Source organism: Gnatocerus cornutus, chromosome 1, assembly GCF_029298725.1.
Source record: "Gnatocerus cornutus isolate USDA-ARS CGAHR chromosome 1, icGnaCorn1.1, whole genome shotgun sequence".
Lineage (NCBI taxonomy): Eukaryota > Metazoa > Arthropoda > Insecta > Coleoptera > Tenebrionidae > Gnatocerus > Gnatocerus cornutus.
Window position 1 is genome coordinate 24,723,016 of NC_142233.1, and position 19,282 is coordinate 24,742,297.

At 34.6% G+C, this 19,282-nt stretch overlaps 1 long non-coding RNA gene across 1 annotated transcript; it reads left to right on the forward strand.

The window, feature by feature from the left end:
• Positions 1-1,221: 1,221 nt before the first annotated feature.
• On the forward strand, positions 1,222-6,735 carry LOC148180947 (uncharacterized). The gene is made up of 2 exons (XR_015770068.1): positions 1,222-1,681; positions 6,608-6,735. It is a non-coding gene; the product is annotated as an uncharacterized LOC148180947 (long non-coding RNA).
• Positions 6,736-19,282: the final 12,547 nt, after the last annotated feature.

The window sequence follows — 19,282 nt, forward strand, 5'->3', positions numbered from 1 at the left end:
CTCAAACACCACCTCCGACTATTTTGAAAAATCCGCAATGTAGCCCTATGAATTTGAACTCGAAAAATTACAAATAAATCACTTAGTAATCTCCCATATCGCTTATACTCGCACCACCCGTCAGAGGGTGGCAATCTTAACCCCTCAAACACCACCTCCCACTATTTTGAAAAATACGCAATGTAGCCCTATGAATTTGAACTCGAAAAATTACAAATAAATCACTTAGTAATCTCCTATATCGCATATACGCCCACCACCCGTCAGAGGGTGGCAATCTCAACCCCTCAAACACCACCTCCGATTATTTTGAAAAATCCGCAATGTAGCCCTATGAATTTAAACTCGAAAAATTACAAATAAATCACTTAGTAATCTCCCATATCGCATATACGCCCACCACCCGTCAGAGGGTGGCAATCTCAACCCCTCAAACACCACCTCCCACTATTTCGAAAAATCCGCAATGTAGCCTTTTGAATTTGACATGGAAAAATCACAAATAAATCACTTAGTAATCCCCCATATTGGGTATTCTCCTACTACTTTTGAGAGGGTGGCAAACATAACCCTCTTTCTACAGTATCCGGCATTTTTCGAAACACCTCAATGTAGCCCGTTCAAAATAATATAAAAAAATGTATAAATAAATCGTCTGTTAATTTACATAAGGATTGCCCCCACCGTCAAAGGGTAGAAAACCAGCACCCTTTATGTATTCACGTTCTGTAAATGTAAAAAATTTAAAATTTAGCATAACGTCATTAGTATCAAGAAAATTTAAAAAATTTACTGAATAATGTTTTATTTCAAAAATAGCTTTACTAACTCTCAAAGAGTATCGTTTTATTTAAACAAAATAGCCAGTTTTTTTTATCTGGCAACCCAGAATACAGCTTCTCTTTTTTAGATTTGCAGACTTTACAGGGGATACATTTTACAAATGAGGAGCAGACTTTCAAAATGCAGTTTGTCCTTATTGCATATTTTTAGAAATTAATATAATCTGCAGCTCCTTTAAGAAATAACTTGCATTTTTAAACATGTAGCAATATAATAAGGAAAATTATGTACTATTTGCACACAAATTTCACGACTAGAATAGAAGAGAATTTCGCAAAAAAACAAAATGGCGCCAATATCTCAATTTGTGAAAAAATGGATAAACTGCACTTTGAAAGTCTGCTCCTCAAATAGGATCTGAAGAAACGTTATGTTATGATCCCACCGATGATTCATGGACCCATCACTGATCATTATGGCTAATTATGTATGCTTTGCATGACGAAGGTCCATGGGTCTAAGTGATAACAGAACCTATATAATTGTACCCCCAACAGTATTCAAAATCATTCAGTATTCAGCATTCCATATTCCATATTCAGTAATCAGTAGTTAGTAGTTAGTCGATCACGAAGTTAGTCTGTAGAATTAAAGAATATATATATATACCATCTAAAGTTTGTGTCAATCCTCTTCAAAATTCGACCGGCCCAAAAAGGAGATAAAAAGAACCATCACAAACTGGCGCAGTCGTTAAGGATTTCCAACCGGGAGCAGAAAAACTTGTGAAAAAGGGAAGATACGGTCAACTTTGTTGAAAATCCGCAACCTGATTTCAAGTCTACTGGTCGAAAACGAAAAGGAAGAAACAAACTTCTAGATCCGAGTCATCTTCACGGTAAGTGGAATTATTCTTTTGACCACGAATTTCTAACTTATCTATACGATGGTCGATACACGATCCAACCAAAACCAAAACCAAAATCAAAATCAAAACCAAAATCAAAATCAAAATCAAAATCAAAATCAAAATCAAAATCCAAATGAAAGTTCTGTCCAAACTTTCAATCTATCTGATATAAGAGCAATCATTTCTGACGACTTTGATGGAAATCGAGAAAAACTCTATGATTTTGTTCAAGATTGTACACAAGCTTGGTCATTATGCAATGATCAACAGAAGCAATTACTACTTCCTTACATTGAATCGAAACTAAAAGGTTCAGCTCGTGCTCAAACAAGAAACAGACGATTCAAAGACTTGCAAGAATTAAATCTCTATTTACTTCAATTATTCGGTGATCGTCGCGATTTATCACAAATTTTAGAAGAACTAAATTTAATTAAACAAAATAAAAATGAGTCAGTTCAAAATTATTTTAATCGTATTGAAAATCTACAAACTATCGCCCTAAACACATCAGCTTTACAGGATGCAATCCAAAATCCAGGTAGAACAGCTATGATAATGGAAATTGCACTTCAACGATTTATTTTACATTCAAATGATGCTATTTCGAATTGTTTACGTAGATCAAAACCGCAAACACTAAATGATGCGTTACGCGAAGCATTATCAGAAGAAAAATATCTCTTAGCCCGAAATCCACATTGCAACGGTAACACTTCTACATTATTTTGTTCCTACTGTAAGAAAAAAGGTCATAAAACTCAAGAATGTCGAAACCCTTCTCGTGATCAATCTAAGTTCCATTATTCAAACTCACAAAGACAAACTAACTCTAATTCTAACTCTAATTCTCATAGTACGACTAACTCTAATCGCCAAAATCAAAATACAAATCAAAACTCAAAATTCTGCAACTATTGCAAACATAAAGGACATATGATTTCAGAATGTCGAAAACGACAATATAATAATAACAAAAATCAATCAAGTTCACACAATTTACCTTCCACATCATCCTCATCAAATTCGGTAAATTTAAACGCCAAAATGTCCGCAATCAGTGTCGCGTTGTTGGACATCCCACATTACTAAAAAGCGATACGCATTCAAGAAATCATAATTTCAAAAAATCAAATCAAATTCATATGCAGAATATCGACAAAGAATTTTTAAATAAACAATCCTCTTATCATATTGATTTATCCAAGTCAAATCTTACATTTGTAAATCTTCCTCATTTCAACAATCAAAAACAAATAATCAATTTCAAATTTCTTGTTGACACTGGTGCAAATGTCTCTCTGATAAAAACCGATAAGTTGAAGACAACATCATTAAATTATAATCCTAACGATACCACCATGATAACTGGTATTGACTCTAATAATGCAATTTTAACTGCAGGCAGTGTTTCCTTAGAACCTCATTTCGAGAATCACGATTTAAAGATCAAATTCCAAATTGTCCAAGGTGATAACGCTATTCCTTACGATGGTATTATCGGTAACGATTTCCTAACCGAACAAGAAGCAGTAATTGATTTGAGTAATTCTGAATTAAAATTAAAATCTTTGCCATTCCCACTAAAACTGTATCCGCATTGTTCCTATTCGATCAACTCTTCCGTACCAACAATTTTAAAACCGCGTTCTGAAACTGTTATTGAAGTCAATATAGTTAACGAAGGAAATTTAAATGTTGGACTCTCACCGGAAATTAAAGTTCACGATGGTGTTTTTTTGGCAAAAGCTATCCTATTTGTAAACAAAGACAAGAAAGCTTTAACAACAATAGTTAACACTACAGACAAATTTGTAAAAATAAATCATATAAATTTACTTCTGGAAGAATTCAGTGAGGACCGCAGTAACATTTTTCTTAACACATCCGAGTCAAATATCACGAATCAAAAACAATACATTAAAACAAGATTGGAAACTCTTGATGCCAATCTTCGACTTGACCACTTAAACGGCGATGAAAAACAATCTGTAATTAGAATTTGTCGCAACTATAACGATATTTTTCAACTACCAGGAGATCATTTAACGCACACAGATGCAATTCGTCATAAAATCATTACAACAAATTCAGAACCAATCAGTTCAAAAATCTATCGCTTTCCAAAAGTACATCAAGTAGAATTATCTAACCAAATTGATAAAATGCTCGATCAAAAGATTATAGAACCCTCAACTTCACCATTCAACGCACCACTATGGATCGTCCCCAAAAAAGTTGATAGCTCTGGTAAACCAAAGTGGCGCATTGTTGTGGATTATCGCAAATTAAATTCAGTTACAGTCGGTGATTCATTTCCAATTCCTAACATCGAAGAAATTTTGGATCAATTAGGTCATTCATGTTATTTTTCAACTCTTGATTTAGCTAATGGGTTTCATCAGATCAAAATGGATGAAAACGATGCCTATAAGACAGCATTCTCGACACACACTGGACATTATCAATTCACTCGTATGCCATTCGGTTTGAAAAATGCTCCATCAACATTCCAAAGAATGATGAATACAGTTTTAACCGGATTACAAGGCTCACAGTGTTTTGTGTACCTTGATGATATTGTCATTTATGCTTCATCAATTGAACAGCACGAACAAAAACTAAAGGCTATATTCAAGAGACTTCGCGAAAATAATTTAAAGCTTCAACCCGACAAATGCGAGTTCATGAAAAAAGAAATAACATATCTAGGACATATTATATCTGCAGAAGGTGTGAAACCTGACCCTATGAAAATTCAAGCTGTTACTAAATTTCCCATTCCGACCAAAGTTCAAAATGTTAAACAATTTCTGGGCCTAGCAGGTTATTATCGGAAATTTATTAAAAATTTCGCAAAAATTGCTAAACCACTCACAAACCTTTTAAAGAAAAATCATCCATTTGAATGGAAAGAAGAACAACAAAAATCATTCGATCAATTGAAACAAATACTAACAACAGAACCCATACTTCAGTATCCAGACTTTGAGAAAACTTTCATCGTAACAACCGATAGTTCAAATTTTGCAATTGGTGCTATTTTATCTCAAGGCGAAATAGGCAAAGACTTAGCTATCTCTTATGCTTCACGCACATTGAATCAATCAGAAATCAACTATTCAACAACTGAAAAAGAACTTCTCGCTATTTTATTTGCTGTCAAGCGATATCGTCCGTACTTATATGGTCAAAAATTCAGAATAATCACAGACCACCGTCCTCTCCAATGGTTATTCAATTGTTCAGATCAATCATCTAGACTTTTAAGATGGAAATTAAAACTCAGTGAATTTGATTATGAAATTGTGTACAAGCCTGGTCGTCTAAACGCAAATGCTGACGCACTGTCACGAAATCCAGTTTTACCCATAACCACTGACGACAGACAGTATTCGAAATTTCTCGAATATCACTACAAAAACGACAAAACAATTGAATTTTCCTCAATAAAAGAAAATATCTTTAACGTAAGTCCTAATGTCTTATTTATAGCCAAAGATCTACATCCAGACAACAAAAATTACGAAACTCTAAATGAAAAATACGATCTAAATGTATTGAATGCAGATAATATTAATCTTCACGATGTTATTGTTTTACAAAACAACAGTTCTAAAACTTACATATTAATCACACATTTAAATCATTTTGATCAACCCACCTACCAAGACATTTACTATTCTCTTATCAACCTCTACGATAAAGCTAATTTAGAAAAGGAAAGGCAACTCTTCATCAAAGATCCTTCCTACTACAATACAAAAATTAAAATGACAAACTTTAACAGCATGCTCTCGTTCATCTTTAGCGATGTAGTCAAAATTACGATAATTCAATCCGAAAAACTAACGCCAACATCTGAAAACGAGAAAATCAAAATTTTAACCGAAAACCACTCAACTTCAATTTCAGGACATACCGGGTTTAGCAAAACTTACAAACGAATAAAAGAACACTACAAGTGGAACGGTATGAAACACGACATCAAAAAATTCATAAAAAATTGCAGAAATTGCCAGATAAACAAAATTAATAGACATCCCACTAAAGCCCCAATGCAAATTACTACGACTTCATCCAGACCATTCGAAAAGCTATTTCTGGATATAGTAGGACCTTTACCAATAACGGAAAACGGAAATAAATTTATTCTCACCTTACAAGATGATTTAACAAAATTTTCTTATGCATACCCATTACCGAACCATGAATCTAAAACAATCGCGGATAAATTTTGTGAATTTATACTAATATTTGGAACACCCGAGAGTATAGTAACCGACAATGGAACCGAATTCACATCAAATTTAATTAAAGAGATCAATAAACTTTTCAAAATAAAACATATTACGACAAGTCCTTACCATCCTCAAAGTAACGGTGCCTTAGAAAGATCACACGCTACTCTTAAAGACTACCTCAAACATTTCGTCAACAAAGAACAGAATAACTGGGATCAATTCATACAAACAGCTATGTTTTCATACAATTGTCAAATTCATTCAACTACACATTTTTCTCCTTACGAATTGTTATTCGGACACAAACCACTACTACCAAATTCAATCACCCGTACACCAGAATTTCGTTACACATATGAAGACTACCATAAACAATTACAACTGAGACTCAACAAATCATTCGAGACCGCTAAATTAAATGCAAATCACTCTAAAGAAACATCTAAAATCCGTTATGACAAAAGAACAAACGACTATAAATTCAAAATCGGTGACTATGCTTACTTAAAAAGCAAATCAACAACTCCAGGAACTTCTCAAAAACTCTCACCACATTATAAAGGACCATTTAAAATAATCAGAGTAAACGCTAACGAAACCGTAGTCCTAAAAATCAAAAATAGAGAACAAACGTACCACAAAAATTTATTAAAACCAACCATTGTTTCAGATGATACGAATCCAAATAATACTACTCCTTGCACTCGCAAAGACATCACCGTCTCTTCCGACGAATAACTTCGAAATAACGCCGATAGAACAAAAGTCAGGACTTTTTTATCAAGATTTAGGCCAAATTCGCATAAGCAACGACCATTTCACTCTTCTCACTTTCAAAAACATTTCGTTTCTCTCTAACAAACTCGCTTATATCCATTTAATTTTTAACAACTCTCAAAATCTATGCGAAACAATCACATCGATCAAATTCCCTTCAGCTTACTGTGTTAACTCAATTCGAATTATGAAAAATCAAATCAAACATTTGCTAGAAAAATCAGATACAATCAGACATCTAGTCGGACACACTCTAACGAATAAATTTAATAGACAACGCCGTGGATTAATTAACGGAGCATCAACAGTTTTAAAATTTCTTTTTGGTACCCCCGATGCAACGGATGCTCAAAGATATGATAATGCTATAAAGTCACTAGCAAACAACGAAAAACAAACAGCGATTCTCATGCAACAACAAATTCGAATCATGTCTTCCACAATCGACAATTATAATAAATCAGTTACTACCCTCAAAGCAAACGAAGAAAACATTAATAATAATTTTAGAAAATTTCAACAATTTTCAAATAATGTCTTAGATCGAGTTACTCAGTTAGAACAACTAGACTCTATCACAAAACATTTCGATCTCTTAAACGAAATCATAGTAGAACTTAGTAATGAGTACGATTCCCTCATAACTCAATAATGTTTGCTAAACTAAACATCATATACCCAAAGGTAATCAATCCTCAAGACCTATGGTCAGAACTTTCAACTATAAAAATTAGTACAGATTTTATTTTTCCAGTCACTTTGAATGACTATAGTGATATCTACAAACTATATTCACTGTGTAAACTTAATGCAATTTATAACAACGAATTATTAATCTTTTCTCTCAAAATTCCATTAGTTGATCATAAAAATTATAATCTTTTTAAAGTCATCCCTCTACCTATTCAACATTACAACTCTAACATATATTCCTTTATAACGCCTTCCTATCCTTACTTGACTATCAGCATAGATAAAGACGAATTCGCTGGATTGAAAGATCTTTCCAACTGCCAACCACTGGAAGAAAGGATAACACTATGTTCTGATGTTATGACATACGCCACTACCTCAAATCCAAGTTGTGAAGTTACACCTAAAGTAGAACATTCGAATGAAGTACCAACAAATTGTCATCTCAACGTAATTAAAGCACAGTTCGAAGTTTATCACAAAATTGGACCCAACGAATGGTTGTACATTGTTTCGAAGCCAACGAGCCTCACCATCAATTGCAAATTCGATAAACAGGACTCTACGGACAAAACCATAGAAAACGTCGGAATCATTCGATTAAGCACAGGTTGTGTGGGTCGCACTATGTCTTCATCCCTTAAACCAAGTTATAACCAAACCGTCATCGTTCATCACTACATCCCTAATTTCGACATAACGAGAAATGTCAAATACCCAGGGAAAATCAAGGAGTTAAGCAGGATGGAAACCAAACCCGTGATGTTCCGAACCGTCGATTTAGACCAACTCCATGATGCCAAACATCAACTCCAGATGTTTTCAGATGTACTACAGGACCAAATCAACAAACCTATCCTAGGAACTTACGTCGACCACTCCGTGATAATATTTTCGTCGCTCATTTTCGTAATCTTTGGTGCCATGATCACTTTCATCTACAGAAACAAATTGGTGCCGAAGTGTTCAAAACGCAAAAGTGAAGTGTCAAGTTTGCAGAATACCCAAACTGTGCAGCAGACTGTTCCACAAAGTGAATTTTTGATTGAAATACCTCAACAAACTAGTAACGAAACTCATAATGTAAATTTCAGAAGCATTTATTAAGTAGTTCTCCCCTTTTTATATCTCCATGTTATCTTTATTGTTTTTTTTACCTTTTTATATATTTGTATTCACACATATATCAAAAAACTTAGGAGGGAGGAGTGTTATGATCCCACCGATGATTCATGGACCCATCACTGATCATTATGGCTAATTATGTATGCTTTGCATGACGAAGGTCCATGGGTCTAAGTGATAACAGAACCTATATAATTGTACCCCCAACAGTATTCAAAATCATTCAGTATTCAGCATTCCATATTCCATATTCAGTAATCAGTAGTTAGTAGTTAGTCGATCACGAAGTTAGTCTGTAGAATTAAAGAATATATATATATACCATCTAAAGTTTGTGTCAATCCTCTTCAAAATTCGACCGGCCCAAAAAGGAGATAAAAAGAACCATCACAGTTATTTCATTTGAAAACATCGTAGACAAAATGGCGGGCCGACTGATTATGTAGCCTAGTGCATTTCATATTGTAAATCAAATAGAGCTAGGTAAATTGAATTGAATTAAAGGAAATTAAATGGTTCCGTCACGAAACTAAATATTACAATTTGATGCCTAATAGGTGCTAAATGACAAAATGTGCAAGAGGTTACAAAATGTTACAAATCGAAATTGCAAATTCCAAGTAAAATTATCTATACGCATGTACCTATTCCTTAAAATATCAATTATTATCCTGTGTAGGGTAGACACCACCCAGGGTTTTCCATTACAGTTCACCAAACGATCTAGTGCGGTTGTGGCTTTGACTTTTTAAACCGTTTACAGCAATTTTACCGCAAACCTTCATAAACATAATCGTCCTCAAGTGGTTGGGTCTTATCTGCATTGAAATAAACCGGTAGGATAGACGTATTTTGAAGAATTCTATTGTTTCGATTTGTAAGACTGACCAGCTGGGTAAAAATGTGTATTCCGGTTCAGATCTAACCACCAGAGAATGTTTATGTTTATGGGGGTTTGCGGTAAAGTAGCTGTAAACGATTTAAAAAGTCAAAGCCATAAAAGCACTAAATCGTTGCGTGAACTGTACCTCCGTGTCGACGCAGCTCCGAGCCTTGACAAACTCACGTACGTCTGATAAGTAAACGATTAATGAAAACAATCACATACATAAATTCCTTGCTGGTGACGTGTCAACGAAAAGGATGGTCAAAACAAAACAACCAACTTAGCGAATTTTTTATTGTTATTAGTCTAATTAGATAATTAGGTGGGTACTCAAAACAGAGTGTCTCAGAACTGGTGAAGATGAGTTAACAGATCCTGGCTAAATTTGCTAAAAACAAATTAATTAATGCAATATAAAATTAAACAATCAAATACGTTTCTTTTTGTGACAAAAACGATGTTGCTAAGTATCTAACAATGTAAGGTACATTTGAATATTGATTCATAAAATATTTGTGATTGGTTGGCGTTACATTGCTGTAATGTAAAATCTAAGGAGCTATTTCAATTTCATTTGCTTAATGCAATAATTAGGCAGAACCTGAGGTTATCGAGTCGTTCAGAAATTCTGAGACACATACATAGTATGTATATGCATTGATTTTCTCAAAATTATTTGTATTTATTTACCTTATAAATAAAAAGTAAATTTAGTTAAAATAAAAATCCAAAGTCCATGCAAAATTGAAATTTCAAATGTGTTACGAAAACCTGTTGCAGCTATTTTTTATAGAGACAGCGGAAGAGGACATAACAGATAGCTATTTCCTTTAAATAACAAAAAAGTCAAGCAAACCTGCTTGGTAATCTATAATCTATAAAACCTCTATTTTTGTATCTAAAGTTTGAAGAAACTCTAAGGAAAATTTAATGAAAACCTCGAGACATTTTGCGTAAGATTATACGGCAAAAACGGGCAGTTTTAATTTTCAGATAAAATATCGATTTTAACGTATTCTCGCAAAAAATCCCATGTTCAGTAATTACTTAAAAAAAATTCTGGTGCATAGTCAAAAACACAATGGCCGTAAATTCAATAAAAAAAATTAGAATGCAACCTACAATTTTACAAGGTGCATTCTGGGTTGCCAGACTAAAAGGTATTATTTTGTTTAAACAATTACACCTTTACCCTCTAACAGTTGGAGGGTGTAAACCGGATATAAGAAATTAGCGATGTCATCGGACTAAATAAAAGTTTTTTGAAAAAAGTTGAAAGTTGTGGAAAGGGGTTGAGATTGCCACCCTCTGACGGGTGGTGGGCGTATATGCAATATGGGAGATTACTAAGTGATTTATTTGTGATTTTTTGATGTTAAATTCACGAAGCTACATTGCGGATTTTTCCAACAGTCGGAGGCGGTGTTTAAGGGGTTGAGATTGCCACCCTCTGACGGGTGGTGGGCGTATATGCGATATGGGGGATTACTAAGTGATTTATTTGTAATTTTTCCATGTCAAATTCAAAAGGCTACATTGCGGATTTTTCAAAATAGTGGGAGGTGGTGTTTGAGGGGTTGAGATTCCCACCCTCTGACGGGTGGTGGACGTATATGCGATATGGGAGATTACTAAGTGATTTATTTGTAATTTTTCGAGTTTAAATTCATAGGGCTACATTGCGGATTTTTCAAAATAGTGGGAGGTGGTGTTTGAGGGATTGAGATTGCCACCCTCTGACGGGTGGTGGGAGTATAAGCGATATGGGAGATTACTAAGTGATTTATTTGTAATTTTTCGAGTTCAAATTCATTGGGCTACATTGCGGATTTTTCAAAATAGTCGGAGGTAGTGTTTGAGGGGTTGAGATTGCCACCCTCTGACGGGTGGTGGGCGTATATGCGATATGGGAGATTACTAAGTGATTTATTTGTAATTTTTCGAGTTCAAATTCATAGGGCTACATTGCGGATTTTTCAAAATAGTCGGAGGTGGTGTTTGAGGGGTTGAGATTGCCACCCTCTGACGGGTGGTAGGCGTATATGCGATATGGGAGATTACTAAGTGATTTATTTGTAATTTTTCGAGTTCAAATTCATAGGGCTACATTGCGGATTTTTCAAAATAGTCGGAGGTGGTGTTTGAGGGGTTGAGATTGCCACCCTCTGACGGGTGGTAGGCGTATATGCGATATGGGAGATTACTAAGTGATTTATTTGTAATTTTTCGAGTTCAAATTCATAGGGCTACATTGCGGATTTTTCAAAATAGTCGGAGGTGGTGTTTGAGGGGTTGAGATTGCCACCCTCTGACGGGTGGTGGGCGTATATGCGATATGGGAGATTACTAAGTGATTTATTTGTAATTTTTCGAGTTCAAATTCATAGGGCTACATTGCGGATTTTTCAAAATAGTGGGAGGTGGTGTTTGAGGGGTTGGGTTTGCCACCCTCTGACGGGTGGTGGGAGTATAAGCGATATGGGAGATTACTAAGTGATTTATTTGTAATTTTTCGAGTTCAAATTCATAGGGCTACATTGCGGATTTTTCAAAATAAGTCGGAGGTGGTTTTTGAGGGGTTGAGATTGCCACCCTCTGACGGGTGGTGGGCGTATATGCGATATGGGAGATTACTAAGTGATTTATTTGTAATTTTTCGAGTTCAAATTCATAGGGCTACATTGTGGATTTTTCAAAATAGTGGGAGGTGGTGTTTGAGGGGTTGAGATTGCCACCCTCTGACGGGTGGTGGGCGTATATGCGATATGGGAGATTACTAAGTGATTTATTTGTAATTTTTCGAGTTCAAATTCATAGGGCTACATTGTGGATTTTTCAAAATAGTGGGAGGTGGTGTTTGAGGGGTTGAGATTGCCACCCTCTGACGGGTGGTGGGCGTATATGCAATATGGGAGATTACTAAGTGATTTATTTGTAATTTTTCGAGTTCAAATTCATAGGGCTACATTGTGGATTTTTCAAAATAGTGGGAGGTGGTGTTTGAGGGGTTGAGATTGCCACCCTCTGACGGGTGGTGGGCGTATATGCAATATGGGAGATTACTAAGTGATTTATTTGTAATTTTTCGAGTTCAAATTCATAGGGCTACATTGCGGATTTTTCAAAATAGTCGGAGGTGGTGTTTGAGGGGTTGAGATTGCCACCCTCTGACGGGTGGTGGGCGTATATGCGATATGGAAGATTACTAAGTGATTTATTTGTAATTTTTCGAGTTCAAATTCATAGGGCTACATTGCGGATTTTTCAAAATAGTCGGAGGTGGTGTTTGAGGGGTTGAGATTGCCACCCTCTGACGGGTGGTGGGCGTATATGCGATATGGGAGATTACTAAGTGATTTATTTGTAATTTTTCGAGTTCAAATTCATAGGGCTACATTGCGGATTTTTCAAAATAGTCGGAGGTGGTGTTTGAGGGGTTGAGATTGCCACCCTCTGACGGGTGGTGGGCGTATATGCGATATGGAAGATTACTAAGTGATTTATTTGTAATTTTTCGAGTTCAAATTCATAGGGCTACATTGCGGATTTTTCAAAATAGTCGGAGGTGGTGTTTGAGGGGTTGAGATTGCCACCCTCTGACGGGTGGTGGGCGTATATGCGATATGGGAGATTACTAAGTGATTTATTTGTAATTTTTCGAGTTCAAATTCATAGGGCTACATTGCGGATTTTTCAAAATAGTCGGAGGTGGTGTTTGAGGGGTTGAGATTGCCACCCTCTGACGGGTGGTAGGCGTATATGCGATATGGGAGATTACTAAGTGATTTATTTGTAATTTTTCGAGTTCAAATTCATAGGGCTACATTGCGGATTTTTCAAAATAGTCGGAGGTGGTGTTTGAGGGGTTGAGATTGCCACCCTCTGACGGGTGGTGGGCGTATATGCGATATGGGAGATTACTAAGTGATTTATTTGTAATTTTTCGAGTTCAAATTCATAGGGCTACATTGCGGATTTTTCAAAATAGTGGGAGGTGGTGTTTGAGGGGTTGGGATTGCCACCCTCTGACGGGTGGTGGGAGTATAAGCGATATGGGAGATTACTAAGTGATTTATTTGTAATTTTTCGAGTTCAAATTCATAGGGCTACATTGCGGATTTTTCAAAATAGTCGGAGGTGGTGTTTGAGGGGTTGAGATTGCCACCCTCTGACGGGTGGTAGGCGTATATGCGATATGGGAGATTACTAAGTGATTTATTTGTAATTTTTCGAGTTCAAATTCATAGGGCTACATTGCGGATTTTTCAAAATAGTCGGAGGTGGTGTTTGAGGGGTTGAGATTGCCACCCTCTGACGGGTGGTGGGCGTATATGCGATATGGGAGATTACTAAGTGATTTATTTGTAATTTTTCGAGTTCAAATTCATAGGGCTACATTGCGGATTTTTCAAAATAGTCGGAGGTGGTGTTTGAGGGGTTGAGATTGCCACCCTCTGACGGGTGGTGGGCGTATATGCGATATGGGAGATTACTAAGTGATTTATTTGTAATTTTTCGAGTTCAAATTCATAGGGCTACATTGCGGATTTTTCAAAATAGTCGGAGGTGGTGTTTGAGGGGTTGAGATTGCCACCCTCTGACGGGTGGTAGGCGTATATGCGATATGGGAGATTACTAAGTGATTTATTTGTAATTTTTCGAGTTCAAATTCATAGGGCTACATTGCGGATTTTTCAAAATAGTCGGAGGTGGTGTTTGAGGGGTTGAGATTGCCACCCTCTGACGGGTGGTGGGCGTATATGCGATATGGGAGATTACTAAGTGATTTATTTGTAATTTTTCGAGTTCAAATTCATAGGGCTACATTGCGGATTTTTCAAAATAGTGGGAGGTGGTGTTTGAGGGGTTGGGATTGCCACCCTCTGACGGGTGGTGGGAGTATAAGCGATATGGGAGATTACTAAGTGATTTATTTGTAATTTTTCGAGTTCAAATTCATAGGGCTACATTGCGGATTTTTCAAAATAAGTCGGAGGTGGTTTTTGAGGGGTTGAGATTGCCACCCTCTGACGGGTGGTGGGCGTATATGCGATATGGGAGATTACTAAGTGATTTATTTGTAATTTTTCGAGTTCAAATTCATAGGGCTACATTGCGGATTTTTCAAAATAGTGGGAGGTGGTGTTTGAGGGGTTGAGATTGCCACCCTCTGACGGGTGGTGGGCGTATATGCGATATGGGAGATTACTAAGTGATTTATTTGTAATTTTTCGAGTTCAAATTCATAGGGCTACATTGTGGATTTTTCAAAATAGTGGGAGGTGGTGTTTGAGGGGTTGAGATTGCCACCCTCTGACGGGTGGTGGGAGTATAAGCGATATGGGAGATTACTAAGTGATTTATTTGTAATTTTTCGATGTCATATTTATGAAGCTACATTACTATTGAAGGTTGAAATGAATAATAATTTTCTAGTTAGGTTAAGGGTTGAGTTTTACCACTTTGTTCTCATGTAGAAGGAGAATTTTGATTGAAGATGGGGCAGAAGGTCATTACGGTGTCATTTGGTCAAAAATTGTGTGAAAAAAAGACGACGATCGGTGGAAATTCGCATGTGAAAAGTGCGACCGGCATGCATGCGTCATTTGAGGCGAAGTACTGCGGCGTTTAATTTATGAAAATGAATCCGATAAAATGACGCTAACTTCAACGACGTAAAAAATTGTAGGTAAATAAATTAAGAACATAACAAAATAACCTGTGATCATTTATATTTTGTGATGCAGGCGGCTATGAAATTTTGTTTCAATTCATGTCTGAGTGTTTACTAAATTGGACATAACCACAAATTTACAATTCATGGTAAAAACTTTCTGCTGAAACGTTAAGCCTGTACTGAACTGCTGCTCAAAGTGTTTTATTGGCCGACAGGATGTAACAGTGGTTATTTCATGACGATATATTAGAGTACCACCACTTTCAAAGTTTGACGCCTTTTCCAGGTTCGAACCTGAAACTGTCAAAATTGTTAGCAGGAAACCTACGTTAATTTGAGTCAAAGCCACCTGGATCACAAATTAAAATGATCCTCTGTATGAAAATAAACTAGGTAACGTTGAAAAGTTTTGCACCCCCTAAAAAACTTTGATAAATATTAAAATTGGAATTCGGGCTTATTTATGCTTTAAACAGCATTCAATGGGACCAACATTTACAAATAAAGCTATTTGGATAGCCCTCAATTTTCAAAAACTATGTATTCTGTGCTCTTACAAAAAAAAAACATCTTAGGGTTTGTTTTCTTAGGGGGTCAATTGTTCAAGTGTGACTTGCGTTGCTGGTAATCGAATTTGCAACAGAGTTAGCAAAGGTTCGTTTATTGCAAACATGTTGACAAACATTGTTAAATATTTAAAATAAGTGCATAGTTAGTTTTTAAGCGGGTTGAAGATCATAGACTATCTTACCCTAATTAAGAGACAACACACTTGGGTGTTGAATTGATTCAAGAGTTCTTGGAATTATCACCATGTGTGGGTGGGGTTTATTTGGTTCTGTTACCATGTGCCAACAAGCAACACTGGATTTCAATGATTAAAATATGCAGATTTTGTAATAAATTTCTAAAAGTTAAAAATTCATTTGCAGATGTTTGTTATCAAAAACATGTTTTTTCGATCAGTAAAAATTATTTAGAATTGTAGAACAATAAGAAATGATTATTTAATTCTTCGTCAGACCCTTATTAATAAGTAATGCGTTTTTATCGAATACTGACATTGTAAGTTTTTGCATGTCTTCTCTATAAATGTTTTTATCAAGCAGTGACAATTTTATTTTATTTGATTTTTTAAATTGAAATAAAACTCATTTTCTTTAATGGGTATAGCACCTTCTGCTTCCCAGACATCAATTTCAAGTAAAATTGCATAATTTATATTCTTTAATTATTATCAAAAATAACACCGGGACGAATTTGTATGGTTTAAATTACATTGACAACAAATTGACCGGGGGATAAAAAAGCTGGGGATGAATAGGTGAGGGACAAATTGTCGGGTGCAAACTGGTCGTATTCCGCCGAGAATGGCATTTTTTACGCCGAATGCCAATAATATTCACATTAATGCCAGTTAAATGGTAAAATATGGATAATAAAATGTTAAAATGATTAAATTGTGTTAACCACGGTGCGAAAATCGTTTTACCAGTTAAGCAAATCAACCGAGTGAATAAGAGGTATAACATGTGAGCGTAATACTATGCTTTATCTACGACCATTTACTGAAATACATATAACATTCTTTTTAACAGAAAATATCTAATAAAAATTAAAACACAAGTTACAAGACGCAGTGATTTTGATGATTACAATGAATTATTAATCGTAGGTACAATCCTAATAATACTATCTGTTCAATTAAAGCTTAATTCAAATTGAACCATGACAATTAAAAACGAAAAAATTCCGTTAATAATACTGAAACAAGCAGTTTTGTCGATTACAAAAAATCTTGCTGCTGAAAATGATGGAAAATTGTCTCTTAAACTAAGTATGAATTTGCGAAACTCTCTATAACGTTTATCCTTCTTATTTGAGAAATAATGCTCTAATTTGCATGCTTCCGCTATAAACTTGTCAGCTTGCTCACATACTGCATCACATGAAAAAATTATCGAAAATGTTCCAATCTAAAAATATAATCTTAAGGTGCTATTAACAAAAAATGTACCTTACATTGTACCACAAATAAAGACCTATAAAATATGTTAAGTGTTTAAGATGAAGCTCTTTGATGGTAATTAACCCTTCCAGATAAACCAATGTTTGTAAACTTGAAAATGTAATTAATAGTAATATAGTCCACCCAAAAATATCATTAAAAATATCAACGCTTTCTCGAAGTAAGCAGAAATCATATTTTAGGTTGTTGAGATACGAAGAAATTGACTTGTCTGTTTGTTGAACTCTTATCATTGTCTTTGTTTGCTGGCTTAGAATTTTTGTTAATTCTCTGTACCTCGTAATAATCATCTTCAGTAGCACGCGCAGTAAAAAAGTAACAATAAATTGATTATAGTACTGCAAATATTCAATTGCAAATTGTTGATAAAAAAGTTTATCGTTGTAGCCTTCTGTTGCCCATGTCATATAAGATTGGTAGATACAAAATAATATGTTGGTAACAACCAAAGATTTGTAGCTGACTTTTTCTTTGAACTTGATTTTATCTTTTAATATTTGAAGGTTTTCTAATAATTTGTACCATAATGGCGCCTTTAGGATCGAACATAAAATTACATAAATATTTCCTGCGTACAGTGTGATCTCTATAAGAAGAATGACCGTCACTTTCATGGGTATAAATTTTACATATTCAGGTATACGATAAAATTCAGAGTAGCCCAAACATACAGAAATAAATATTACCATGAAATATGAGTAAAATTTTTGGAAAAAAGATATTTTTTTATTTGTAAAACTTGGAGTGATTGCTAGGATATTTCGTATTATAAAAACCACCTTTAACAGTTTAAAGCTCATATTAGTGAAGGCAAAGAGACGCTCAAATTGTATTTGTCATCACCTTGAACGAGGTAAACGTGTACAGTTTCTAAAGAAAATTCGATGATATTTGATAAAAGTAAATAAACAATGATATATAATTAATGTTTGTTGTGCTTGGATTTTACTATTTATTTATCCACAACCGCTTTCTTATGAAGGTAATTATTGTTTCGAGTGTGAAAAAACGTACCCACTATTAATTTAAGGAAATATACTACAGTAAACCCTCGTTATAGCGAACAATTAAGGGAGAATGAATTGTGTTTGCTCTATCGAGATGTTCGTTGAAACGGTGTTTCATTATAATGAACTGCTGTTCGTTATACAGGGTGATTTTTTTAAAACGACAGGCGTTGTAGAATTTTTATTTATGAATCGATTTCAAAAATTTAAAAAGCAAATTAAATGGTTTTTAATTTACTATAAACTGATGATTTTAAAAATTTTCTAAATGTCTTAGTATCTTTTGGGCGATACTCAACTTTCGTATTTTAAATTGGAACCCATACTTTTTTTTTCATAATTTGGAAGATATTAATTTTCTTTATTCAGAAATGTGCAATATGTTCTACTTCTACCAAAAATATTTTACAAAAAATTATCAAAATTGAAAAAAAATAAGCAATAAAAGTTAATAAAATCTATTGCATGGTGTCAAATAAAAGAATGCCGTTATTGTAATGTCAAAAAGCAGCAAATAACAGAAAGGATCGGCATTTTTTTTGAAATTATTAATAACAAAAGACAATAATAATTACAAATCAAAAAAAACAACTACTGAATTTAATTAAAATACTGTTGAAACGCCATCCCGTTTTTTTCATTGCACAATTGACACCATGCACCTAGATTTTATTAATTTTCATTGCCTAAATTTTTTCATTTTTGATTTTTTTTTTAAATATTTTTTGTAAAAGTAGAACATATTACACATTTCTGAATCAAGAAAATTAATATCTTCTAAATTATGAAAAAAAAAAATATGGGTGTCAATTTAAAATAAGAAAGTTGAGTATCGCCCAAAAGATACTAAGACATTTAGAAAAATTTTAAAATCACCAGTTTATAGTAAATTAAAAACCATTTAATTTGTTTTTTAAATTTTTGAAATAGGTTCATAAATAAAAATTCTACAACGCCTGCTGTTTTAAAAAAATCACCCTGTATGAAAAAGGAAACGTCATTATGAGTTTTAGCACACCCATGACACGTTTTGCCCTTAAAATCTTAAGTACGGTCTCATAAAACTCTTTATCGGCATGAGAATTTTATTTTCATGTTTTTTTTTGGTAGACAATGTTGATTTAGAGATTTTTATTTTTTTTTGCAATTTC